General features: G+C 46.4%; 1 protein-coding gene across 9 annotated transcripts in view; it reads right to left on the bottom strand.

Annotated features, from left to right (window-relative positions):
• CYRIA (CYFIP related Rac1 interactor A) overlaps window positions 1–27018 on the bottom strand; it is a 101108-nt gene that overhangs the window by 36576 nt on the left and 37514 nt on the right. For 3 of the 9 annotated variants that reach the window (XM_070512573.1, XM_044771974.2, XM_070512574.1), the window contains exon 2: window positions 25100–25255. The exons of 1 other annotated variant lie outside the window; for it this stretch is intronic. The gene's annotated coding sequence lies outside the window, so the exon portion shown is untranslated. Of the gene's footprint in view, window positions 1–4393; window positions 4554–24046; window positions 24112–24195; window positions 24368–25099; window positions 25256–25389; window positions 25494–27018 lie in introns of those variants that run through there. 5 more of the 9 variants (XM_070512570.1, XM_044771975.2, XM_070512569.1 and 2 more) reach the window with 5 other exon arrangements.

Genomic DNA, 27018 nt, shown 5'->3' with positions numbered 1-27018 from the left:
GTAACATCCCCAGAATCATATGAGTTGCATTTTTCTTTATCTTTCAGGTTCAGTCTCTCAATATCTAGGCTTCTTTATGCAAAGCGCTTTAATGATAATCAGGTAAATAGTTAAAGGTATTAATAGCTGGCACTGCAAGATATTTTTCCATGTGTCAAACACTGTATTTTAGATTCATTTTCCTATTTTATCTTCAAAATATACCAAGAGGAAGATATATTTTTTAGGGATTAGAAAACTTAGACTTAGTAAATTTAAATAGAGATGCTGATTGAGGGGGCTGGCCCCGTGGCCGGGTGGTTAAGTTCTCAATCTCTGCTTCGGCAGTCCAGGGTTTCACCAGCCCAGGGATTAGCCAGTTCGGATCCTGGGCGCAGATCTACCATCGCTCATGAAGCCATGCTGAGGTGGCGTCCCACATAGCATAACCAGAAGAACCTACAACTAGAATATACAACTATGTACTGGGGGCTTTGGGGGGAAGAAGGAAAAAGAAAATTGGCAACAGATGTTAGCTCAGGGCCAATCTTAAAAAAAAAAAGAAGCTGATTGAAAAAGATATAAATCTTTATGAAAGGAAACGAAATTCTCAAAAGAACAATATTTATGTAAGCTTGTGATAATTAGAGGGTGGGGTCTTCAGATAGCTTAATATAGATTAATATCCATTTTCAACACAAAAATCTCAAGCATAAACAAACGCTTTTGCAAATAGGAATAGCTAGGTTACTCTTTCAGTAAATGCCAGAAAAATCATCAAACACTGCAATTTTTAACCAAATGGTTGCGTCTATGTTTACTCCATTTCATAAATATAGCATCAAGTCCAAGGAAAACACAAATCTCTAACGAAGAAAAACCAACCAACGTGGCTCATGAAATATCTCTATTGAAAAGGAATGAAATGCCAAAGGACAGGGGTAACACTGATTTGCCAGCAAACTAAAGAAGAAGAGGCCGGGGTTACTGCCAAGAGACTCAGTTCACCTTCCTCAGCACTGACGTTCTTGGTGACAGTGACCTACCTAAATAAAAGGAAGAAACAGATTACTTTCCCAAAGAAGGGAATCTGTAACAGTTTCGCGGGAAGTTTCCTTGTCCCTCTTTGGTTTCCTAACAAAAACTCCACCTTTAATAACGACCCTGAGGGAATTAGTCCATCCTTTGTTGGACCCCTGAATACACAGGGCCCCTGGGGGTGGGGATGCAACGATGGGAGCCAGAGCCTAGTGCTCAGGGGCTATGCATTCTAGTTAGGGACCCAGCACAGGTTTAATTTAAGAACGTAATCGACCCAGAAGCACATAATAAATTTCTGATAAATGGTAATTGTTCAAAAATGTTAATTGAATGTGAAAATGGTATGCACCAGTACATATTAAGTACCAATAAGAGTGATTAAAGCTATTATTATTATTATTGTTATTATATATGAGCGGGACAAGAACATGCACATCTTACTGAGTGTCCCCTGTGAGCCTGGCACTATACTAGGAGCTTTCACATACTTTAGTCTACTCAAATCTTAAAGCAACCCTTCAGCTAGCTAGAATTATCTTCACATTTATTGGAAGAAAAAGAGGCTCAGGTGGTTAAGCATCCTTCCAAAGACTACAGGAGAATAAAAGAATCACATATGACTCACGGGAACCCAAAGTCTATGCTCTTTTCTGCACAGGAGACCTGGGACTCCAGACTCCTGGAAGTCCCTGTTTGGGGACTTTGAGAGACTGTAGTCTGTGGAAAGTACATGCAGGGTATCATATTATTGTACACACATTCTCATTTTTCTGAAGAGTCTACTGTTTCTGTTACATTCCAAAGCGTCCTGCTCTACGCTAGTACCACTCAATGTCGTGTTTAGGGAGGGACATGTTTCTTTGGGAATTCAGAGAAGAGAGAGAACCGTGTGGGGTGGAGGCTCCCGGAAAAGTTAGCTTCATAGAAGAAGTGAGCTGCCACCCAGGCATGAAGGATGCTGGGAATCTGGATTGGCCGAGAGAAGCCCTCCAGCTTCCAAGGGGAATTAGGAGAGAGAAGGGAACAAAAGACACAAGTTGGGTGTCTCATCAAGTCTTCCAAAAACAGAAGGCTTATCCTCAAGGCTCATTTACTGCAAGGTAATTTTGAAATGGGTCCTTTCAAATGTTTTTCCAAATAGTCTAGAAGGAGGGCGTTTCTCTAGTCACTGAGGGCTGCTCACACTGCCTGTAAAGACTGCCTGACGTCCCTGCCAAGGGAGGCTCTCATCTCCCTGGGGTGACAATTTGGGATGTACACATGGTACTTTCTATGACTACTTTCTTGGCTCTGAGCTCAAAACCACTTCCATGGGAGTCGGCTGCTCAGTAGAAAACAACGACTCTCTTAAAGAAAGAGTTCTCTGCTAACATTTCCAGTTCCAAAAGAGAGGAGAGAATTAAAGCATGTGTGCATGCACACACACACACACCCACTCCCACCCCCACGTGCATATTTTTTTCATATCTGGAACTCTGTTTTTGTTTGGAAGAAAAAAATTAAATAATAGCATTAGCTGTATTCCCAGAGTGTAAAACCAAATAAAATCAACCAGAGCTTGTTTTAAAAGACGTGACCATGGTTTGTAAGGAAATTTATTGGTTTCCTATCTAACAAAGGACTCAGGCCCAGCACGCAGGCCTGTGAATGCTGACCTTTACCTGCGTACACCAGAATTTCAATGCCCAATTTTCATGATGAGAGAACAAGCACTTATAAGATTTCTTTTGTGACTGACTATTTGAAAGGAGAATTCCTAAGCCAATACTACCTTTTATCAATAAAGAACAGAAGGTGAGAAAAAAACAGATAAAACAGCAGCCTTCAGGATTTTATTTTCTAATATTTTTCTTAAGATGATAAATACTCAATGCCTCTATCATCAGCGTGGGTTTTGTTAGCACTTTGAATGAGCCAATACCTCCCAGAATCTACAATATTTAGCATCCCTGGTGTAAACACTTTAAGAAATCAAAGATTTAGATTCTTTATCTATAACTCAATATTTGGGGGATTAAGAAGTGCTGGTTGATCCTGATGTTTTTCTGCAACCCAGTTAGCATACAAGCCACAGACCAGTCATGAATACAACACTGACACATATCTATATAACATCACATCTTTGTCCAAGATGTGTCTGGTCAAATTTATCCTCCACAGGAGGATGTATCAAAGGAAGGGAAGGTATTCTTAGACCCATTTTACAGATCAGAACTCATGAGTCAGGTCGAGTAAGTGTCCTCCCAAAGTGGTCCAGATGGATTCTGGATTTCCCCATCTGTAGTCCCAAATGTCATCAGAATACATTCTACATCAGAACTGGAATCATCTTTTTAAAGCTCTTATTTTACAAAAAGAACTTGCCCAAGGACCCACAGTACCTTAGGACCAAAGAAGGGACCAGAATGGAGATGTCCTGGCTCTCAATCTCAAACTGTGTCCACTAACACAAAAAAGTAAATGGGACATCAAATCCACTCTTAAGACATAAAAATATAAAGCACCGTGTAATGCTGCCACTGGAGGCTTTCTGTTCCACGTTAGTGGGATCTCGTGAGAACGTGCTAAACAGCGGACATCCCTCCCTGGTGCTTCACAAAGTTGTGTGCACTTACTTCTCTCCATCCCTACCTTGACTGTCCTAACTCAGACCCTCAGCAGAGCTTGCCTGCATCCTGTAAACAGCCTCTGATCTGATCTTCCTGACTCAGTCTTGTCTTCCTCCCATTCATTTCCATACTGCTGGCAGAGCCATCTTTCTAAACACAAATCTGATTATGTTACTTCCTTGCTTAATATGCTTCCGTGGCTCCCCAGTGCCTGCAGGATATAATGCATCCAAATGCGTGCACTGGACCCAGAACACCTGCCCTCTGGCCTCTATTATCTCCTCTGTCCCCTCCCTTTCTCCCTGCCTCTGGACTCTATGCTCTAGCCATACCTTGCCCTTCTCAAAGGAGAAGTGCCTCAGGGCCCTTGCACATGTTGCTCTTTCTGTTTCAATTATAATGACAGCTAGCATTTTTTCATGATCTGCAGGCGATAGTGATGAGAACTTTTCATGTATTATCATATTTTAATTTTCACAACCACCACATGAGGTAGGAACTGTTATTATCCCAATTTTAGAGATAAAGAAATAATCTCAGAGATTTAGAAACTTGTGCAAGCCCACAAGTGGCAGAGAGGGTCTGGAATCCAATTTCATGTGACCTCTAAGCACTGACTCTTGGCAACTGCCTCTCCAAAATTCCCTTTCAAGTACAAGTTTGGAGGTCAGGGCCTCCAGAAGGAAAAGTCCTCCCTGCCTTTTGACTCCACCTCAAATAAAAAACCCCACTCCCCTGAGTGAGCTCTGCTGCTCTCTGCTCACCTGATCTGCGGTGTCTACCTCGTCACAGGCCCGTCAGTGTGGACTGCAATTACATGCTTTCTCTCGTGTCTCTCGGAGGATAAGGTCTTCCCGGGCAGGGCAGTCTTTACACCTCATTGTAGTCCCAGCATTCAGCACAGGGCCTGGCACACAGTTAGCACTGGAAAAGAAATCCTTAAGATTGTGCCGCCCGGGTGGATCCACAGCATGGATCAGTCCAAGGGAAAAGGAGAAAAATAAAGGCTATGCCATGAGCCTTGCAGAAAGCTACAGTCATTCCAACAGTTTTGCACTACGGTGTTTTTATTTTACAAAATGATAGTGACAGCTCCATTCTAAATCCCCAGAGTTTATTTTGAAATTTTGGTTTATGAAATTTAAAAGTCTAGGAGCTGATAACCTGGTCAGGGACTTGCCCGGGCTTGGGAGCAGAGCTACAAGGGGGCCCTGGTCTCTGCTCTCAGGCCAGCGCTTCCAGCTGCATCCTGCTACTGGCCATCCTTAGTTTTACTGTAAGTCTGGCCCCTAACGGCAATGGCGCCCCGAGACTTCCCCAGCGGAATGGAGAAAAGCGGTCCAGTGCTGGCTCTAGGAACGTTTCTGGGGACGGCATGTGATTTTAGGAGGGTTATGAAGACATTCTGCCTTTCAAGCTGATCAGCAAGGTTCAGAATTGGAGAAATCAAGAGGCCAGCCAGGATGGCAGCTGCTGCCAGTGACACCAGAGGCTTGCAGACTCCCCACACGGCCCTGCAAAGCCAGCATCCCTCTGGCTTGCCTCCCATGAACCATCAGCAGCATCCAGGGAGCTGTCCCAGGAGGAAAGGGAGCAGCCCTGTTACCTCTGCTGTTCCTACGGCTCAGAGACACTTCCTCCTGGAAACTGCAGAACCTCCTCAGACAACAGTTACACTGCTTGCTTGTTCTGAATGAGAAGCAAAACCAGTTAACCATCAGCCTATAATATATCAGATACAAAATAGGTGGTTTTAACGAAATACTCTCTAACATAAAGGTACATTTCTTAAACGATATAAGCACCTGTTTTTCTGGAGGGAAAATACACCAATGGAAAGAAGTAGCTCAGCCTGTAAATTCCAGGAGCCTGAATCTGCTAAACCAGGTTAATGATTTTTGATAGCTGGGGTCGGCTGGAATTCCCTTCCCCATCAGCCGCCTCTGCAATGAAGTTATAGGTTTTCTGTTCTGTTGCCGAATGTGTGGCCAAGAATCCAGCAGATGATTTTATTCCAAGATGAAGGAGGAAAACTGAAGGAGAGTGAGTCTATTTAGCACTTTCATCTGACAATAAAGATGAGTTAATGGCTAAAATGTGTTTTCAAAACGTTTTAACACTACAAGTAATGGCACTTAAATGGGAAAATGCCTTGAATATTCTCATCGATCATTAATACCGTGGTGTCCCTCAAAAGGGCTTGGCGTTCCCCATGGAATACAAGCTGCTTGAGTCCAGTTGTCAGGCAATCCATGGGAATTCTCAAAAAAGTACCGAGAGACCATTATGGAACGGAACGATTAAGTGCAGGTTTAAAACAGCCCTTTCAATATCTGAGTTCAGTTTTCTAAAATAGACTATTACCTCATCATAGCTAATTTCCCCATAAACACCAATATTACAGCAGGAAAAAGTCTCCAAGAAATGAGGGCAACATTAGATTCTTTTTCAGGGAATGAAAGTCAATGGTGCCCCCCAATTTCAAATGCTAGTGAATATGGAAACAATCAACCTGGGGTTGGCTCTGGACCAGCCCACCGCGGGGAAGTCATTAGTGAATTTGTTGCCTTTCACTTGGGAAATCAAGGACACGGTTATGAGGAAGCTGCTTGATCAACCGGCCCCTTACCTAGAGCGAGAGCTGACAGTCTCGGCCCACCCAGGCCAGTTCTGCCAAGGTCCAAAGGGAAAGCAACCCCTTCCAGAGCCGGCAGCCTGGGGACCTAAGTGGTGGTCTTGGAAATGCCTTTTGCTCACTGAGTAACACTGGGCAAGCTGTTTATTCCGCCTCTCTCAGACGGCCTCAACCTCAGTTTAGAAAATGAAAGGAAACACTGAGAAGTTACTGAAAGTTTGGGCTGTTAGACCATCAGTGATTCAGCTTAAACAGACTGTCCGTTCACTAGGATGTCCAACCTCCTTTTTCCAGAGTTCTATCTCAGGCATTTAAATGGGCCAGAGCAGCGCCTCTTCCTCATTTGGAGCTGCAAAGGAGGACTGCCATGTGCACTGTTGATCCAACCCTGCTCCCTCAGATGCCCCATGACCTCTGTCTCCTGCTCCTCTCTCATCTCTCTGAAGGCTCTTCTTAAATTTCTACTTTCTCCATCCGACCTTTAAATGTCGGTCTCCAAGGCCTTTCTTCGCCCCTTTCTCACCCTCCCAGGCGCGACCCTCCCGACTCCAATTGTCGCCCTATGCTGATGACTGCTCAACTTCTCGCCCCAAATTGGACCTCCCTTCTCAACTCCAGGCCCATAAATCTAAGAGAACTTGCTGCAAGTACAAATTTGGGGAAGGCCTTAATATCCTCACGTTCTGCCTTCCCCAAATATCCTCCTCCTGTCTCATTCAATGAAAGGCATCATCATCCATCCTACTACATGAGCCAGAAATCACAGTGTCATCTGAGATTTCTGCACTGACGCACCCCTTAGATCCATTCTCTCACCCAACTCCATCTGCTGAACTTTCCCCATCTCCCTGAGATCTCCTTCTTCTCTTTGCTGTTATCTCTCCTTATCGCCTCCAGTCACTATCTTCACCTCCCTCTCACCTCCCACTAATCCAGAACCAGATACACTAAGCACCTCAGATCCCGCACAGCCTCTGAGCGTGGCACAGGACCTGTCCGTGTAAAATGAATGCTGGTGAATTAAATCTCTCCCACTTCTGTTATCTTACAATACAACCTTAAAGAAAAAAAAAAAAAAGACTTTCCCCTTGTATCTGCCTGGCTTTCATTCCCTGGGCAGCTGCATCACACATTTCTGCTTGAAGTTTCTCTGCCTCCATAGTTCACTGTCAGGTGGTGAAATACGATGGAGCAGGTCAAGGCACAGGGCGGCACGGTGCTATCGGAAGGAGTCCTTCTGGAAAGCCAAAGACCTCTGAAGAATCCCCCCGCCCCAGTGCCATGGATTGACTTGATTTGTAAGTCCAGGATTCCAGAGGCTGAGTTTTCTTATACTGGGGCCCACCTGTTTACCCTAGGAGGCTTTGGGATGGATCCACCAAAGCTTTAGGGGTTTTACTTCCTAGGCCAAATTTACTTCAGGGAGTGTGGGATGCCAAAAATTATATAAGTACCAAAAAGATCAATAAAAGCCATTTGTCATACTAAAAACCTGAAGAACTTGAAGCCCAGGGAAGTCGGCAAGCTTCACGACATCTTAAGCATCAAGGACATCCAAAGGGCCGGAAACTTCCCTAGAAATCTCACAGGCAGGAGTGGCTCTGCTTTTGTTCCCAGTTTCTAGAAGAAGCAATCACGTTGATTTCAAAATCCTCTTCACTGCAAACCAAACTAACGTTTTAAAATAAAATCCCTGGCTTGAACCCCAAGCAAGCGGCAAAGACCATCAGGTAAGCTGGGAAAGGAAAGGTGAGCGAGCAGAGAGCTGGCCGGGTGCCGGGAGGGGAGGCTCCTGTGCAGGAGCCGCTTTCGAGGCCGACTCCGGGGCCGAGTGGGACGTGGGGCTTGCTGGGTGAATGCGCTTGCTGGGTAGAACGAAGGCAGGTTTTAGCGTAAACGCTTTCCAAGCTGGCTGTCAAATTAAGATGGGGACAATTTTTCACCTGGTATTCAGGGCTATAAAACCTGACCCGAAGCTCTTTCAAGTTTCAGTTGCTCTGAACCCTCTGTACTTTGGTCACGCCAGAATATAGACCAGGCCAACAGCTCTGGCCTCCTTCTGTCTTCTGTTATTTTGTTTATGTTGTTCCTTTGCCTGCAACGTCCTTGCCCTCTCCTTTGCCTGTGGATGTCCTGTCTATCTTTCAAGGACCAAATCAAACTGCATTTCCTCCCCGACATCTCTGACCTGACCCGCAGGCTGAATTAACAAGCTTCCTTGCTGTGAATTCTTTCAAGGGCTATGTCTTCTTCATTTTCAGAATGTTACCCATTTCAACTACTCCTCCCCACCCAACACCAAGCACAGGTCAGCACACAGCTCGTCATTTATGTCCACTGAAATGGACGGAAAGTGTTAGATAAGTAGTCATCACATAGCAACAATCGTGAGAGGTCAACTGCAGAAAAAGTGAACAGAGTAAGCACTGGTCATTGGGAAGAGGCATAGGTCAGAGAAAATACACATTTCCCAAAACAGAAATATTTTGGGGAGCTTGACTCTGCTGTTTTATGATCATAGATGACTTTGAAAACCAGCCTTCTCAGAAAAATGCACACATGCACAGACACACGTCTTCCAGGAGGTGCAATAAACACAGTGCAGCCCAGGAATGGAAATTCCTTTTCTATTTTAAAATCACCAATTTCAGTGTATGGACAGCCAGGCAGGATGAGGAAGGTGTTTCCAGGTATGTGGACCTTGGACCACAGTGAAAAGGAAGAGGAGTCATTTAGTGGAAACGGCACGAGCTTTGGAGACCTTGGGCAAGTCGTTCTACTTTTTGGAATCTGAGTTTTCCTCATCTGTAAAATGCAAATCATAATACTCCCTTTGCAATGTTGTTATTGAGTAAATAAGATCATGCTGGTAAAGTACCCAGTGTAGCATCTGGCCTGCAGTCAGCCTCGGACAACAAATACTAGTTTTCTGCGCCTCCTGTCTTGCATATAAAAAATTGCAACCACAATGCAAACAAGTCATTTCCCTTTTAGCAATAAATTCTGCACCGCTGCTTTGGAGGGAAGGAAGAAAGCGGACTCCGACCACCGCCTCCGTGAAGAGATGAAGCCGGGGGCTGAGCGGCTGCTGCGGGCTCATTCGCATGGTTATTAATCATACAAGAGCCCATTTATGACAAACATAGGTCACTCCCTTTGCATGACAAGGCGTATAGGTCCACAGAGCCCCATTATCCAAAAAAAACAGAGCATTGTGGGCGACGCGGGCGAAGCCGAGTGCACACACACAGGCGGACATTGTAAGGCTGTTTGCACAACCCCGCAGTGCTCCTCGCGGATTTCCTGCCAAGGAGACATTTAGATCTCACAGCGTCTGCTGCAGACATTTGCTCATTCAACATGGCTTCGGGCAGTGGGCTGGAGAAAGCCGGGTGCGCAGTCCCCTCTGCTGGCCATCCGCGGAACTGCATGCTGGCGATACTTGGATAATAACGCGCACAACGTGCTCTCAGAACGCCAGCCTCTCCTCTCCTTTCTCTTCTTAAGGAGTGCAGCGCAACCGGCATGAGCTTTGGAGGCTAGAAAGTCTAGTTCAAATCCGCACTGTAACATGTATGAGCTACAGGACCTTGGACAAGTCTATATCACCCCGCAGATCTTGCTTTCCTAGATGGAGTCCACAGCACTTGCCTTCTCCACTGCCTCCAGCACAGTGGGCATCCTCATTGACCTGCGCAACTAGGAAACGAAATCAACAAGCACCTGTGGGTAATGTCTTTGCTTAAACTGCAGCCAGTGTTTAGAGCAGAAACGTGACTTTATCTTCTTGATGTCTCCTCTCTCTGCTTTCAAATTGATCTGCCCTGCTTCACATTGTGTGTCGTGTGTTGGCCTGGGCAGCATCGTGTGTCCTGACGTGCACTATTTCACTCAGCATGTGAAATGCCCAACAGGCTCAACCTGAAGATAGGAGTGGAGGGGAGAGCTGACAGAAACTCTCAAGATGAAAGAAAGGCCACTCCACTGACCTACTTAAACTGAGCTGCCATCTGACTTCTGACATTTGACCTGGCAACAAGAACGTGAACTTGGGTTTGAATCCCAACTCAGCCATTTATTAGATAAGTCGTCTTAATCAACGTATTTAACATTTCCTTAACCTCCCTGAGTCTGAGTTTTATTATGAGTAAAACAGGGTTTATTTCAACCTCTTCAAGGGTGGTTTTTGGAAATAATGACATAACATATGTAAATAGTCAGATGCATAAATAATAGTTGCCATAATTGCTATTACTATTGTTATTTTTATTGCTCTACTCGCTGGTCTTAGTCCTGATCTCCTGGCCATGAAGAAGAGTTCCTCTTTCCTACACAACTGTTAATATCTATGAGGGCTTTAAATACCCCTTAGAGTGTGCAAGCTGATGACTTCCAAGTTTATACCTGTTGCCTCCATCCCTTTGCTTGAACTCCAGACTCATATATCCAATTGACTACTTGACTTCTAATAGACACCTCAAACCTAACACATCCAAAGTGAAAGTTTTGGTTTCTCCCCTCGAAGTCTGCCCTTTCTCCAGTCTTCTCTATCTCACTCAATGGCAATTCCATGTTTCCAGATGCTCAGTCCAAAATGTTTATGGTTTCATGCTGTCCCTCATGACTTCTCTCTTTCTCTCATACACCATATCTGAGCTAACAAATCTCTTCAGCTCTCCTTTTAGGATATAGCTTGAATTCGATCATTTCTTACACCCTCCATCATCAGTGCTGTAGACCAAGCCACAAGCCATCACTATGTCTTGCCCAGAGTATCATACTTGCCTCCTAAGCTGATCTCCCAGCTCCCCTCTCACCCACTCTCAACCTGTCAGTCAACTGCCTGTGCAGCAGCTGGAGCGATGCTTTCACAATGCATCATGTCACTCCTCTGCTTAAATCCCTTCAATGACTTCCTGTTCCACTTAGCGTAAAATACAAGACACTTATCACAGTCAACAAGGCCCTGTGCTGTGTTATCCCAATGTCGTTCATCTCCTAAAACTGCCCCTCATTCCCTTGGCTTCTCACTGCTTCCGGCCTCCTCACCTTTTTCATTTTGAATTTATCGCCTATGTTTCTGCCACAGGACCTGAGCACCTGCTAGTCCTTCTGCCTGTAATGCTTTCCCCCATTATATCTGCATGGTTTTTCTTTAGGCCTCTGTTCAGGGTTTACTTTTTAGTGAAGCCCAACCTAACCAGCCAGTGCAAAATAGTCTTTTTTGGACCTACGCCCATCCAGCCCCCCGGTCATTGTCTTTTTTTTTCTTTTTAATCTCAATCACCATTGACATATGTATCCCCTACTCCTAGACTAGGGGCTGACACATAGTAGGACCTCCATACACACATGTGGAATGAATGGAGTCATTCATTCGTGGACACAACTTCCATGACCTCCTGGAGCTCCTCTTTCAACAAAACCTAAGTTTCTTCCTCCATGTCCCTTGGGAGGAGAGGCTCTCTGGTCATCTGATATTTTGGTCATACACTCTCATTTGGATAAGAATGGGGAAGAAGGGGTCATTCAAGGGGACGGGGAAATGCATGGTCAATGAGGATGGTCCTAATGAGGGACAGCATGAAACCATAAAATAGAAAGTGCGTTTGGGGGGCAGGAGAGCGAGAGAAGTTTGGGAGAATCAGCTGAAAACCTATTACATGGGAACTTTGAAACCGGAAAGCAGAGTAGGGACACTCTTGGGCGGAAATGCAGCCTGGCACCTTGGGCAGGTCAGGTGGTTACTGTGTAACCCTGGGTCTGAAGGACATGAGAGAGACCAGTGACTATTATGCCACTGAGTGCACAGGGAGACACAGGCTCTGTGTCTTCATCTTATCTCAGTCACCTATTTGCTATGGGGCCTTGGAAAAGGTCATTCCTCGGTTCTGAGCCTCATCCATATAGTCTGTAACCTACCAGTACTGGCTAGATGATCTGGGAAACTCCTCCCAGTTCCAGCATCACAGGGTTTTAGACAATGCCAATGCCCAAGAATTTCCAGATATGTATCCAGGCAACCTAATGCTAAACTATGAGCTAAGTTAATTAGAAATGGGATGCAACTTCCACTTAAGAAACAGAACTGCACACCAACAGCACTTCCACAGAGCATCCCAGATCTTGTTCCTGAAGCTCTTTGGATTTCAAGTTATTTGGGAAGGATGGTAATGATAGAGTCCCAGCATTTTCAAATGCCCCATGCTATATCAAAATTGGCCACTGCTGCAATCAGGCAGTGCTACAGAGTTCATCGCTGTGAAAAGCACTGATTCGGAAATCAGGTGAAACAAACTACTAAAGAGAAATTGTCTCCAGCCCTTGTGTACTTCTGAAGCATGAAATATCATGAAATGCACAGATATGCTAACTACGAATAATTTTCATATATTCAATAAAGCAGGCCCCAAAGTATCTATATTAGGCAGTGCTTGGACAGCCTGGTTTAATAGATTATGTGTACTCAAAGGTCTAATATGACATTCTTTAATTCAGATTCTTTTCCTTTGGAATTTGAGAAGCAGTTGAGGACCTGCCACAGTCCCAGCCCTAGGAACCCAAATCAGGTCTCACTGCAATTACAGTAATAATAAAATTGTAACATTAAGGCACTAAGTTGGGGATAATTTGCAAAGCTATGTCCATTGGCTTTCAAAAAATTCCATGAAATTACAAAACATTGCTGTTAATACAGGTACCAAGGTTTTGGAAGTCTACTTACATTGCCCAGGAAATGACAGCATTTAATTGGAATAATTAACAACCGTTTTCAAAATTTCTAGAAATTACCAGTATAACCAAAGATTCTGTTTAGTTGGCAAAAGTCTACTCGTTCTCTCGGGTTATCTATCTGCCCACATTTCACTTCATACTCAATATAATTCAGCTGATCTCTCTCCCCACCCAAATCCAACACCCCCCCCTCACCCTTGCCACCTGCTCCCACGTTAGAACGGACATCTTCCTTCCCATGGCCCTAATACAGACACCCTGTCTAGCCTGAGTATATTTCCATCAAAAATACAGTATCCATCCACGTCTGTGGAGCTCCTTGAAGGCAGGTCGTAACCATCGCTCCATCTTCCTACCTAACACAGTCCTTAATAGAGTAAAGAAAGTTGGTAAATGGTCAAGGAAACAAATGCACGAACATTTGTTCTTTGCAGAGATTAGAGCTAAATAAGACGTGGTCCCTGAGCTGGTCTGGGAGCATGATCCAGTGAGGGAGAGAGGCTGTGTTCAAAGATGATTATAAAGGACGGAAGACTCTTATGTGGGTGGAGGGAGAGTGTTCGAGGAAGGTGGCACAAGAGAGGAGGTGACTCACCTGAGCTGGAATAATCTGGGAGGGTCTCCTGCGGAAAGGGGTTCTGGGGTGGGATGGAGGAGAGGGAGAAACTCTTAGTGGACATCGGCTGCCAGTCAGGCCCAGGAGCTGGGAGGAAGGGAACCCAGGTCCCTCACAGCTGAGATCACAGGCTTGGTGCAGTGGGTGGAGCGGAGGGGCCTTTGGAGTGACAGCTGTCAGCGGCTCAGTCTTAACAAGTGTTGGCAGATCCCAGTCTTGTGGTTGTGATGAAGTGGTGGGACCAGCTTTCCTCTGTGGCTTTTAAACCTGCTCTAAAAGGAATTCACTGCCAGGCAAACTTATATCCACCACTGGCCTGGGGCCTGCCATGATGGCTGTCTGTCCTGGGGGGATCCCCTGCCCAGTGCACCTCTCCCATAGCCCCGTGAGTCCTGTCACAAGCACCCTTCCACATCCTGTCTCTCTTGCTTACCTGTCTGCCTCTCCTCCTAGAAGGTGAATACCCCAGGAGGCAAACTGGAGCTCACTTATGTTTGAGGCCACAGTGGGCCACTCACGGAGTATGCGTTTGCTGGATACATGGAAAAATGAGTCGACAAGTGATGGCGTGAATGACAGATCTGTATCCAAGGACCTGCTGTCTGAGTTCCAGCTGTTTACTTAGAAAGAGAGAAAGAGGGAAGAAATGAGGGTGGGCAGGCAGGAGAGGGGAAAAGAGGGAGAGGGAAGGAGGAATGAAAGAAGGAAGGAAGGAAAGAAGGAATGAAGGAGAGAAGGAAGGAAGGAAGGAGAGAAGGAAGGAAGGAGAGAAGGAAAGAAGAAGAGAGAGAGGGAAGGAAAATTGTCTCCCCACCTTCACACCTAGTTTAATAAAGACATAATCAGTTTCAGGCATATGAAGAAACAGACTCAGGGGTTTTATACTATGCTTGAAAATTAAAAGAAAGAAAACATGAGTCACCAAAAAAGCAAAACATGGCCTCAGTGATCCACAAATTAAGTTCTGGAAAAGACCGTAGGATCTGAGAAGATCCCGTCTCCCGCTGCTGGGAGGAGATGACCAGTGACTCATGTTCCACAGAGAGAAGCTTGCAAAGCTGTCTCAGTATGGGTTCCCACCTCTGGCCCTGTTAATCCGCTTCAAGAGGCCCAGCAGGGAGAAGCCCAGCGTCAGGGACAGGCACGGCCAAATGCCAGTGTCTCCTCTCCTCAGCAAGTGGGGGTGGCGTTGGATTTTGTGGATGCTCCTTTCAACCCAAATTCCTGCAAGGAGAGAATGCATCCAGCTGGGAGACCTCGGTGCACCTTCAGGAGTGGTACTCCCTGCCTGCCGCCTCTGGGCAGCTGGGACGGCAGTAAGCATCCTGTCCCAGGTAAGGACGTGCTACTCTTCAGCCGCCTGTGCTAGTACACATCAGAGCTGACACAGACGGCCCTGAAACCGAAATTCTGAAGACTCAAAAGATTACTTCACTCGTCCCCCTGCCTCCAAAAATCCTCATGATCAGATAACCGCAGAAACAGCAGCTGTGGCTTGAGTGTCAACCTTGCACTGAATGCTATTTTAAGAGCTGCCCGCAGATTATCTCATTTAATTCTCACAATAATCCTCAAAAGTAGATAAGTAGTTTAATTTTAAGAGTTACTGAAGTGATATGTTTCTGCTAAAACAGACCTTTTCTTTGGCAAATGCACGAGCTTGCAGCTAAGTACTTTCTCCACTAAGGGGCGTTATCCTCTCATTAAAAATGCCAGACCCGTCAGGGTAGGCCCTTAGCATAAAAGCAGAAGTTTGTAAAAAGGACAAAGCAGAGGGATCAATTTCAACATCCTGAATATTTTCTAAACTTTAGTCCTCTTAGCAGTAAAAAGTGTTCAAATTCACAGCTGTAGTACCCAATGCTTTCTTAACACAGTAACTCAATTCCTGTTCAAGGTCATTTCTAAGGCATTGATCTTGACCAGTTTGTCAGAAATGGAACCACGACATTTGGGGGAAAAAAATTAATAGATTCATCCATTTGGCTTAGTAATCATCCTCCCCAACCCTTCCGCTAATCCCTTAAATCACCTTTTCCACTGAGGGAAACATCTGTCTTGTGGCTGAATCAACTTGACTCCAGTTGCAAAATGTAAAGATTAAAAATAAAAGGCTGAAATCTTATCCCAAGCTCATCAAAATGAGTTTCTGTAGCTCACTTTGCTGAAACTTCCATTTATAATTATATTTTGGATCTTGGGAATACTCTGGAAGTGCAAAGTAAGATAGCTGGGGATCCTCCATTAGTGATCTGTCCCTCTAACCCTGTGCTGATAGACGTACAGAGTATGGCGTTTCTTTCACAGAGGATGCTCCGGCAGGAAACCCGCAAAGCACGGAGAAAGCAGCAAAGTCACTGTGGAACTTCCCTGTTTGAACCGATCGACCGAGACCACGGTGAAACCAAACAAACAAACTTCCCAAGTTTATCTCCAAATTTACGTTGAAGCCCAGCCCTGCTCTTGGTGAGTCAACCATGTGCAATCCTGACTTCAGCTTCACCCTGCAGCCGGGGTTCCCAGGCTGGTGTTTGTGGCCACAATGACTCTACATGTGAAAGCTTTGCCCTTTATCCCCTGTGGGGCTCGCAGGCCTCACAGACAGATCAAGTACTGTTTAGGTTATTTCTTAATCCCACTTGAAGATAGCAAATTGTTATTCAAACACTAGGTCTGGAGCTGCTCCTCAGTTCATAGCATCTGAGAACCCCGCTAAACAAAATAATCTCAGGTCGTGCGGTGCCCTGTGGAGTGTGGGAAACACACTGAAGAGACAGTGGAACACAGGCTCAGCTTTCACATACTAGCCTGTGGCCTCAGCCTTAAGTCTGAGAATCACCAGACTAAGATTAGCACTAGACTAAGGATTAGCGCTAGACTAAGCACTCGGAGTTCCACTGTCAAATCCCTGTTTTAACCTGTATCTTGAAAGTAAATGGCTGTTTCAGGACGGGTCGATTTAGGATGAAGGAATCAGGAGTTCCCCTTGTACTGGTTAAATACACATTTTGTTTTATGAGTGAGCTCGTTTATTGATCTCACCTGGAACAAACTAAGGTTCCAAAACTATCCAAGGATCACATTTATTGAGCTCCTGCCGTGAGCCAGGTCCTGTGCCACGTGCTTTCCATACAGTACCCCAGTCCTGCAGCCTGGGACTACATGGACAAAAAGTCTTTACTCTCCATTTTCAACACTGCCTCCCACTCTCTCAGCCTTGGTTTACTGACCTGAAAAAAAGATCAGACAGAAGCTAGACCAGAGATCTCATAGATCCCCCCTAAACAGTAAGCTTTTATGAAATTTCCAAGGCAAAACTCTCTATATGTCTTTGTGAAGATAGAAAACCGAGGTGCTTAGATGAAACACTTGCTTACTTAAGAAAAAAAAAAAACAGAAAACAATCGACCCATTGTATGCAGCAATTAATTAATCTGACCCTCTAATACTTTGTCCATTACCGACCAGGCAGCTAGCTTCTGTTGGAACCGATCCCAGAAGCTCCCGTTCAGCTCTGACCAGGAGCTCAACAACTTGGGACTGTCCAGGGGTGGGGTGTGGCCTGAAAGGTGCACAGGGCACACCCGGCAGATGCCATCTTCCTACCCTCTACTCTGGGAGCGGGTTGGCATGGTGACACCCAGACAGCCTTCACTGGCTTCCTCCCTTCCTTTTCCCTCTATTATCACTGTGTGAGATCTTGCTCCAGAAGAACAGAGAAATCCTGAGGGCGAGGTCTGATGTCAGGAGAGAACAAGCGAGTCTTTGTCTGGCCCTTCTAGGAGAGGAGGACACAGAGGGGCCTGTGCTGATTGCCCTGGAGCAGTGGGGCCTGCTCAGTCCTGCGCCGCGGGGGCCTCCATCAGCACATCATGGGCTTCTTTCTCCCTCGACGCCAGAGCTGGGCAGAGTGGAGGGATGTCCACCCAGTGCCTGCAGGCATTCACACTGAAAAGACTAAAGCAGAGCTTACTGCTCCCGCCAACACTGAAAACTCACTCTCAAGCAATTCCTCTCTCATCAGCTATTCTCCACTCTCCCATTGAGAATGGTCCCTCCCCCTAAGTCATCTCTAGTCAACCTCTCCACCTTCTCTCAACCCACCGTCTGCCCCCCGTCTCCTGCCTCCATCTGCTCCGTGCCACCAACCCCACTCTGGACCTCCCAGCTCCTCTGAAAAGTTACCTGGTTCAGGGAACTCTCCTGCCTCTGATCTCCTACGATGCTTTGGCTGTTTTAGTGGCACAGATGGTGACACACACTAGTGATGTCTGACTGTGTTTACCACTGCTGCTGACTTCAGCTCTGAAACTCCATCACCTAGGAATAGCTCTGCACACAGGAGATGCTTAAGAAATAACCATTAAATGATTGAACCCACAGCACATCCCAGACACTTACTTTCCAGAGAATATTCACTGAGGCTTTAGATCAAAATAAACACAGCTAACACTTAAGGAGTCCGTACTAGGTGCTGGGCCCCACTCTGAGCACGTACGTATACTAACTCACTTAATGATCAGAGCAGCCTTAGGAGGCAGGTACTATTGGCTTTCTCATTTTACAGATGGGGCAGCTGGTGAACGAGAGCTGCAGTAACTGCCTGGGCTCACCAGCTGGTCAGTGGCAGATGCAGATTCAAACTCAGGCAGTCTGGCTCCAATCTGCGCTCCTCACCACAACGTCACACAGCATTTCATGATGACCACAATTAAAACAAGTCTCATCTAAAGTCCACTATGATGCACAATATTTGTCATGTGGCATTCTTTAAAACTGGGGACACGTGTCTTTGCAAATGTCATCGCATTTCTGGGTTTCTTGTAGGCCATGTTATGGGAACTGAGGAAAATCAAGATTGCCATGCCCCTGCTGCCTTGACTACCAGCAGAGTCAGCAGAGAAAGAGCTGGCAAGCTGGGAAAGGGGTCCTATGAGGGGCACTGATGGCCAACCGGGGTCCTTCGAGCAAACACTTTCCAAGCCTACTTTCAGCATTAACAATTCTGCACAACTCCTCTACCAGTTTGCAGCCTGGTCCTGACCCCCGGATTCCTTCTTGCTTTCCAGGTCAGGGGAAGTCTCCCTCCCAGGGTCACTGGGAAGGCATCTTACAAGTCCCAGAAAGGCGGGCTTCCCATCAGAGCTAAGCCCAACCCCCAGGCTGATGCTCCTATTCTCCAGCCCAGAGAAGGAGAAAACTCAGAGCTGCAGGAAAGCCCGAGGACTGGAGTGCAGGGATGGCACCAGAGCCGCAGCTACGCCAGGGCTCACGCACAATGCCCGGCAGTGTGGGGACAGCTGAGCCCCCTCTCACTCTGTGAGCTGGATCAGCTGTTCTGTACTTGAAGACTAATAGATGCCCTACCTGCCATAAAGAGGTGAGGGGTCTAGTTTCCTACCTTCCAGGGGCACTTCCCGGTAGTGGTGATGCAAATTTGAGCCCCACACTGGGGTCCTGCTGGACCACATGGGGATTCAGCAGGATTCAAGGACTCTCCTTGGAGACAAGTTCGGAAATGGAAGGCCCTGGAAAATCAAGGCCAACTCCCTAGTAGTGACAATGGAGCAGGGAAGGGGGTGTCCAAGGTCAAATGGTAAGTCAGTGCCAGAGTGTGGCTAGAACCCAAGTCAACTCTGATGCCACAGTCATCTCTTCTTTCCTTCCTTCCGTTTCCTTCTCTTCTTTCTTTTTGAACTTCACCTTATGTCCGTTAAAGGCATCCAGAGGAAATGCCTACTCCCCCTGGGTATAGTCAGGTTCTAGAGAGACTGGGCTGAGAGAAAGTTCATGCTGAGATCTCTCCTTAAGGGAGAAGCGAAGAAACCCAGGTCCTATGTCTTCCACTCTGCCTCGCCCATCAGGAATTAAAAATAGGTCCCCCAAGAGCACGAGACGAGGAAGCTCTGGTGAGGGCAACTGGCTCTCCAAGAGGAGCAATGGAGAGGAGGGTGTGTCATGGGCTGCCTGTGTCTCCCAGAGCCTCCAATCAGAGCGAAGCACCCAACCCTTAAGCCGCTTGCTGTTGAGATGTTTAAGCCAATTAGAAATGAGACACGGTTAGGTTCAGAGATGGTCTGTAAGGAAGGAAGAGTGTCCCATGCCTGGAACTAGAATCAGCAGCCTTGACACATAGTGAGCTCTCTGTTCCTGGAAGCATGTGAGCAGACACCTGCAGGGCAAGAGAGAGACTTTGCCGGCACGAGAGAACTGGAAAGGACTTCCAGACACATGCACCCTTGACTCCACTACGGGATGCACTGCTCTGCCCTGTTCTGCATTTCCGAGCACTAGGGCAGGGCCTGACCAAGGATGATTCTTCACTGTTCCTCCTTGGTTTACCAGAACCTTCACCTATGTATACACAGGGTGACACAGCATGTACAGTGGAAGAGGAGACAATTAGAGAGAGTTTGAATCCCGACCACCTAGTAGCTGTGGGCCACCACAAGCTGCTCCATCTCTGAGCTGCAGTTTCCTCTTCTGGATCTGGCACCGATACTCCTCCTGGTGTGCTTGTGAACATCTGAGACCACGAAGTGCACAGACCTCGGCATGGCGGGGGAAGTGTGCAGGTTGGCAAAGTTGATTCTAACCCATCCTTTCATCTTCCAGCCAGCAAGCGTGACTGGAGGTCGGCGGCACCAGGCTCTGTGCCAGGTTAGAATAAATTCTATATAATATATATACGTGAGCGTATACATATATATATATATATATATTTACATACACTTACATATATAGCATACACATAATACATGGGTATGTGTCCATACATACACACAAAGATATATATATGCTAATATGTATATATTAATTTTTTTTCCAAGAGGAACGTAGAAGGACAGATGGTTTTAAAAATCTCTTCCAGTCTCCACTGGAAAGCAGCAGACCCAGTTCACTGTAGACTTGAATTTTGCCACCAGAGAGCTATGGCACGATATGCTGTTAAATCAGTGTTTCTGGATGATGTATTTGGATTCCTCCTCCTCTTCCTACCTCTCTTTTTGGTCCCCCCATCCTATTCTGCTCACTAACACCTCCATGGGGTCAGAGAAGAGATCAACTCAAATTAGTCAATTTGATTATTTTTAGTCACTGTCGGGAACAAGGTGGGAGGATGAGGGGGTGGCTACTAATGGATTTTTTAAAAGCAGAGTTGAGGCATTATCTGCTCATGAGGATCACTCATTCCTCTCCACCACGGTCACAGAGGATTAGAGTTGGCCCTTATTTAGGGAGTGCTGTTCTGCACTAGGAGTGTCTCTCTCCCAGCTCCCGACTCCTACTCATGCTTCAGTGCCCAGCTCATAAGGCCCCTCTTGGAAGCCTTCTCTGACTTCCCAGGGCAGAGAACATGCTCCCTTTCTGTACTCACATCACTTTGTGAATGCCGGACCTCTTACCTGCTATCTGCTCCTATGACTGTTGGCTCCTCTGTCTGTCACAAGCTTATGGACTTCCTGAAGAGCTAACTGTGTTTGCTTTGTCTTGATGTTCCCAGGCTTACCACAGTGTCTGGCACATGGCAGGTCCTCAGGTATTATCTGTTTCATGAACATACATTTCTAAAGAAAACTCTCATATTTTTGCATTCAGTGGAGAGACAGTTAAGAGATGGATATTACCCATCCATTTTCTGACTAGAAGAAAATGTATCAAGACCTAAATTCCATCATTTCTCCTAGAGTAGCATGGGCTTTTGCCAGCCACTCCCCGCTATCAGAATCAAGGCTCACGTTCTAACCATTTCCCAGCAATTTGTGTACCAAGACCGCACACGAAACACTGTCAACATTTCACATTCGCTAGAGCACTGAGTGGTGGAAAGGGCCAAGTATTCATCCACTCTGGACAACCACCTCATTCAGTGGATCTGTATGAACCCATTTTACAGCTTAGGAAACTGATCTTACACTAATACAAGGAGTGGGTGTAAAACAAACACTTTAAAGAACTGGGGGTCAAATAGCATTAGGCCTTTACTTCATAAACTCCAGTCTTATCAGGCCATCAACCTTTCTTGAAAAAATTGTTAATAGCTCTGGGCTGTCCTCAGAATAGACTCAATCCTCGGGGCCTGGCATTCAATGTCCCTGGATCATCCTTCTAGCTCCCTGCTCTGAATGTATCCGTCAGTCTCTCAGACTCGCTTCACCCACACTCCACAGCCATGATGAATGATGGTGCGCACAGTACCTCCAAGCGGCAGCCCTTGCTTACACTTCTCCTCTACCTAGAAACTCCCACATCCTTCCCTGAAGTTTCCCACCACCCTGCTATTCCCCTGCCTGACCAATCCTCATCTCTAGGGCTGAGGGGAGCCCACACACGTCCAGACAACTAGCTTCCCTGGTTCTGACTTCGGTCTTGGTCACTGCCCCTCCTCTGGGCTCCCTCACATCCACTCTTACCACAGCAGTGATAAGTGTGTGTTGTCTGGTCACTAGCAGATCTCCCAGTAAAACCATAAACAGAGCGAGGACAGGGGCTGGATCTGGTCATCACTCATCTCCAGTGTTTAGCATTGGCTCTGACGAACAACAGGCACCCAGATTCTGGTGCTGAATGAATTGATCTTCCCTGTACTGAAGGAAGGTCTCAACAGTCTAGGTGAATGAATTCCACAAGAACCGCAGAAGTGACCTGCGGGACGTTCCAGTGGAAAACTCCCTCGCTAGCAAATTGGTTCCACAATGACCAAATTAGGACAACTGCTCACCTCGACCTCGTTTATCAATGCAACTTCCCCAAGCAGCCTTGAACTAGTGCCAGACCATGGGCTCCTACGATGGGGCCAAGCTCATTCATCTCCAGTCTCAGTATCTAGGGGTTTGAATGAACGACTAATAGACTCTTGGGCAAGAGCATCCATCCTTATCTCTATTTAGGGATGCTTTAGGGATGAGGCCTTGGAGATGCTCTGGGAAGAGGGAGGAAGGGTAAAGAATCTCCGGAAAAGCCAGCCAGGACATAAAAACCCAATTCTTTCCAGGGGCTTATGAAGTCCTGCGTGATCTGCCCAGTCCCCTCTGCCCTTGCCTCCCTCCACTGTGCCCTTGTTCCTTCTGCTCCAACCCCACTGGCCACTTGCAGTTTGTTAAAGCCCCAGCACATGCCCACCTCAAGCCTCTGTTCCTTCCCGCCTCGCTCCCTCACCGTGTTCAGGTCCTGCTCAGATAACGCCTGATCGGGGAGGCCTTCCCTGGCACCCTACATTAAACAACAATGCCTGTTTCCCCAACTCCCACCTGTCTGGCTTAGATTCACCATTTTTCTCCTTTTTTCCCCCATAAAACTTTACACCGCCCGATGTAATGTACATGTTTATTTAGTTGTTACCATCCCCCAACCAATCCCTCTAGAATGCAAGCTCCATGAGAATAGGAACTTAGTTTTGTTCCGTGCTGTAGTGCTGTATCCCTAACACCAAGAATGGCACCTGCTGCGTGCTCCATAAATATTTGTTGAATGAGTGAATGACTGGATGAATGAATGCCCCATAAGAGCAAACAGATAAGGAAGAGGGCCAATGCCACAGCCCTGGATGAACATGCGCATGAAGCCTAATTGTCTTGCCAAATGCCAGGCCAGGATGTCTGCCCCTTAGTCAATTGATCCCAGCTGTGTGGACATTGCTCTGGGTCTCGGGAGTATGCTGGTCTGAAGAGAAAAGCTGTTGGGAGGGAGTCAGTTTTCAGCGAATACTTGATGGACAAAGGATGCAGTCAAGGGGCTAGGAGAGTGGGGGGCCCTGAAGTTGCATACAACACAGAAACCTTCCACGTGGCTTGCTTGGAGAGGGCAGTCTGGCCTAAGCCAAGGTGAGGGAGGCTGCTATTGGAGGGGAGCTCTGAAATCAAGCCTATTAACAGCTTCTCTCTTTGTAACTGATTGGGACATAGGGTGTATGTAGACAAGGTCTGTCTGTAGATTTTAGGCCCAAGGCTCAAATGGAACCCAATGTGGGATCAAAGCTGTATTTAAACAGCTCTGGATAAGGTTGGGCAGGGAAAGAAGGTAACATTTTCTGAGGTCTACTATAAGCAAGAAACTACGCTAAAGCATTATTATCTCCTTTGATCCTCACCACAAACCTACAACATAGGGTACACTATCCCCATCTTACAGATGGGGAAATGGAAGCTGAGGAATTTTAAACAATCTAGGCAAAATCGCTCAACTAATAAATAGCAGATCTGAGATATGAAATCAGGTCTGTCTAATTCCACAAGCTCTTCTCCTTCTTCTGAATTGTCATATACCTCAGGGACTACTCCAGGGAAAGGTACCCTCAGAGGAAGAAAGGGAGGGAGTGTAGATAAACCTATTTCCCCAAAAAATGAGAATCTGGTATAAGGAACAAGTCTGGGATAAGACGCTCCTGGGAACCCAGAATTGGAAAATACCTCAGCGATCACCTGGTCTTACCTTCTATACCGTGCTCAGCTTTATGAAAAGCTTCTGGTTTTAGTTTCCAGGGAAACTCAAGATATCTAGGTGACAAAGAAGAGCTTTAAAACAGGGGACAGCAAAGGTAACATAAGCAACTAGTGAAAGAGTAACAGGTATGTGCCCACCTTAGGGTCTTGGCATCTCCTGGATGTGTGGGTGCCCCGGACTACCTTAAAGGAGATGTGTTAATATAACAGAGTCCAGGGAGCTGAACCCTCAGTAGATCTTTAGTCATCTAGGAGGATGGCAACTCATGTCAGGTCCAAGTTCAATGAAGAAGTTCAAGTAGATGTGGCCCTGTCCTTGCAGATAAGAAATGTCCATAACTGATTGGGAGGAGGTGAGAGAGGAGGGAGGTAATAAGACAGAACCAACACGCTGGTGGCGAGGGAAGAGGATGAAGAATGGTGACCTGCACCTTGTGCACCACAAGTGCTCCTGGATGATCATTTCACGAGCTGAATTTGCCTCTAAAAATGTTACAGCAAGTGAGACACCAGCCAAACCTCTGCATGAGACTGAAATTCCATCCCAGCTTAGCTACTAAAGAACTTCTCCTGCTTCTCATCTACATCTGAGTGGCCAGGATGGGCAGCAAGGAATCTCAACCGTGATTAATCTCAAATGGATTCTGCAAGGAAAAAGGCAACTTAAATCTACAGCTTTAATCTGCTCTCCTCCTGCAGGCAGTTCTAAGCTATTCTATTTCATGCCTAAACACTCACAAGACTCAAGATAGCAACAGCTCCCACTCAGAATGCAGTTAGAGAAGCCAGGAACCTCTCACCATACAAAATTATGGCAACCTTGAAATGCATGGCAATTATTATTAACCACATCCTTGTCTTTTTCCTTCATGTATGTGGTGTTAGGAGGCATGTCTTCCAATCAAAGATGACAAAATCTGGTGAAGTGACTGCCCTTAGTACTTTCAAGTATTCTGTAAGCATATATATCACACATTCCCTACACTAAAAATGTGGATTACCACTGTGCTGTCTGCTATAACCAAAGTCAGTTGTTTCTTACCTGGAGATCTCTCCTGTGAGTCAGGTTCACCAAGCCAGGCTGATGTGACGAACCAGTTGAGCAGCTGTCCAGCCAAGGCAAGTCTGGCTCCCCAAATCAGGGCGGTAGCCCCCTAGAGTCCTGTGGTTTCTCTGTCCTTAAGTGAGTGATAATCCGCTAAAAGGGAATGCAAGTCATGTTACTATAAGAAGCCATTTCCTGTTCTCCTTTGTAATAACACATATTTTAAGCGAGCAGAGAGAGTCCCAGAGACACAGACTGCCAGGGCTCAAAGACGTTGATGCCATAACCTTGTCTAATGCTTTCATTTTGTAGTTGGGGACACTGAGGCTCCGAGAAGAAGACAGCCTCATTCATAGGTTCGGCCGCTTGGGAGGAGAATCTAGATTAGCACACGTCTCTGACTCTCTGGCCTTTGGAATTTTTTAAAAAGCAGCCACGTGGTCAGGCTGACTTCTCAAACAAATGGTCACTGACCCTGAATGGGAAGTCTTTTTGTTTTTTTTTTTTTTAAACAGATTTTCAAAAAGGGAGGTGGCACTTTTTCCAGATTGCTATTTTTGTAGTTTTCCCCCGGGAGCTAAATTAGTAAAACAGTCCACCTCAACATGTGGCTGTGCTGCTTCTCCCTGCTTCCCATTAGACAAATACTGTTAGGGAATAATGTGACCTATGAGCACAGCAGTGGCTGGGCCTTGTTTTCAGCGACGGGCATGTCTGCACCCAGCTCACAGGTCTCTCGGTCTCTCTCTGTCTCTGTCCCTCTGTCTGTGTCTCTCTCTCCATGTTTCAGGAAAACACAGTAACAGCCATGGACTCTCCTTCCACGGATATTATGTATTATGTGATTTTTCTGGCTACTGTACATTTGAACAGTCACTCCTCTGTGCCCAAAACCAAAACCTAAGAAGGGATCTCACATTTGTTAAGCAAATAATATCTACCAGGTGTATCACGTGACTCTTATAGATACATTTTCCTAATTTTTCCTCAAAATTCCCCATGAAGTACCAGTAGCTCTATTTTCCCAAGGCGTTAGGGAATTGAACTTCAGAGAACCAGAATGATCTGCCGAGTCATAAAGTGAGTATGGTGCAGAACCACGAAAGAACGCATATCTGACTCCCAAATCAATGTTTTGTCCATCTCAACTGGACTATAGTTATTAGGCCAAAACACTAGTTGTTGTCTTATTTTTCTGGTGTTTTAGCTTGAACGCAGGAGATAGTTCTTTGGAAGCTGTAAATTGTTGTAAGGACATGAAGGATCATTCTTGTTAGATTCTCTTTCAGGCGGGGCCTCTGAAGGCCATGGCTTCCTGCTGTGCTCCCGCCAGGCTCCAGTGCCCAGAGAAGCTGGGCCGCCCTGGCTCTGAGCAGCGAGAGGACCCATCAGGAAATCGTGATTATCAATGCTCGGTGCTTTGTTCCTGTTCTCAGACAACAAGGGACACGGCGGGAAAGATGGGGGTGGGGGCAGAAAGAGGAAGAAAAAACAGGAAGTGAAGCGGGGGAGGAGGGAAGGAAATGATAGAGAAAACACAGCAGCTTTGAAAAGTCCTTGGCCTGACTTGATTTCTGAGCCGGCATTGGCGGGGCTGGCCCTGCATTTTGGGAAACCAGGTCATGGCGGTAGCGGGGAAGAGAAGCCTGTTTGCTCCAGCTGTGGGGCTGTGCCCATAAGTTCCCACATCAGAGCACAGGCTGAGGAAAAGGGTGCCCTGGCACAGGGACTGTTTCCCACCGACACTCGAGTATAGACACTGACCAAGGTGAATTTCCAAAGAAGGATCCTGGGGTCAGACCACTTGGGTTGTGGCTAAGAGGCCACATGTGCCACAAAAAGACCTGGAAACCGGAGAGAAGCTGTTGAAGTGATGGGTACCAGGGGTGCGGTCCCATCCCCATTGCTTTCTTCTC

The sequence above is a fragment of the Equus asinus genome, chromosome 6 (assembly GCF_041296235.1).
Source record: "Equus asinus isolate D_3611 breed Donkey chromosome 6, EquAss-T2T_v2, whole genome shotgun sequence".
NCBI lineage: Eukaryota > Metazoa > Chordata > Mammalia > Perissodactyla > Equidae > Equus > Equus asinus.
Note: the sequence above shows the minus strand (reverse complement) of the source record. Positions and strands in the feature narration are given on the sequence as shown.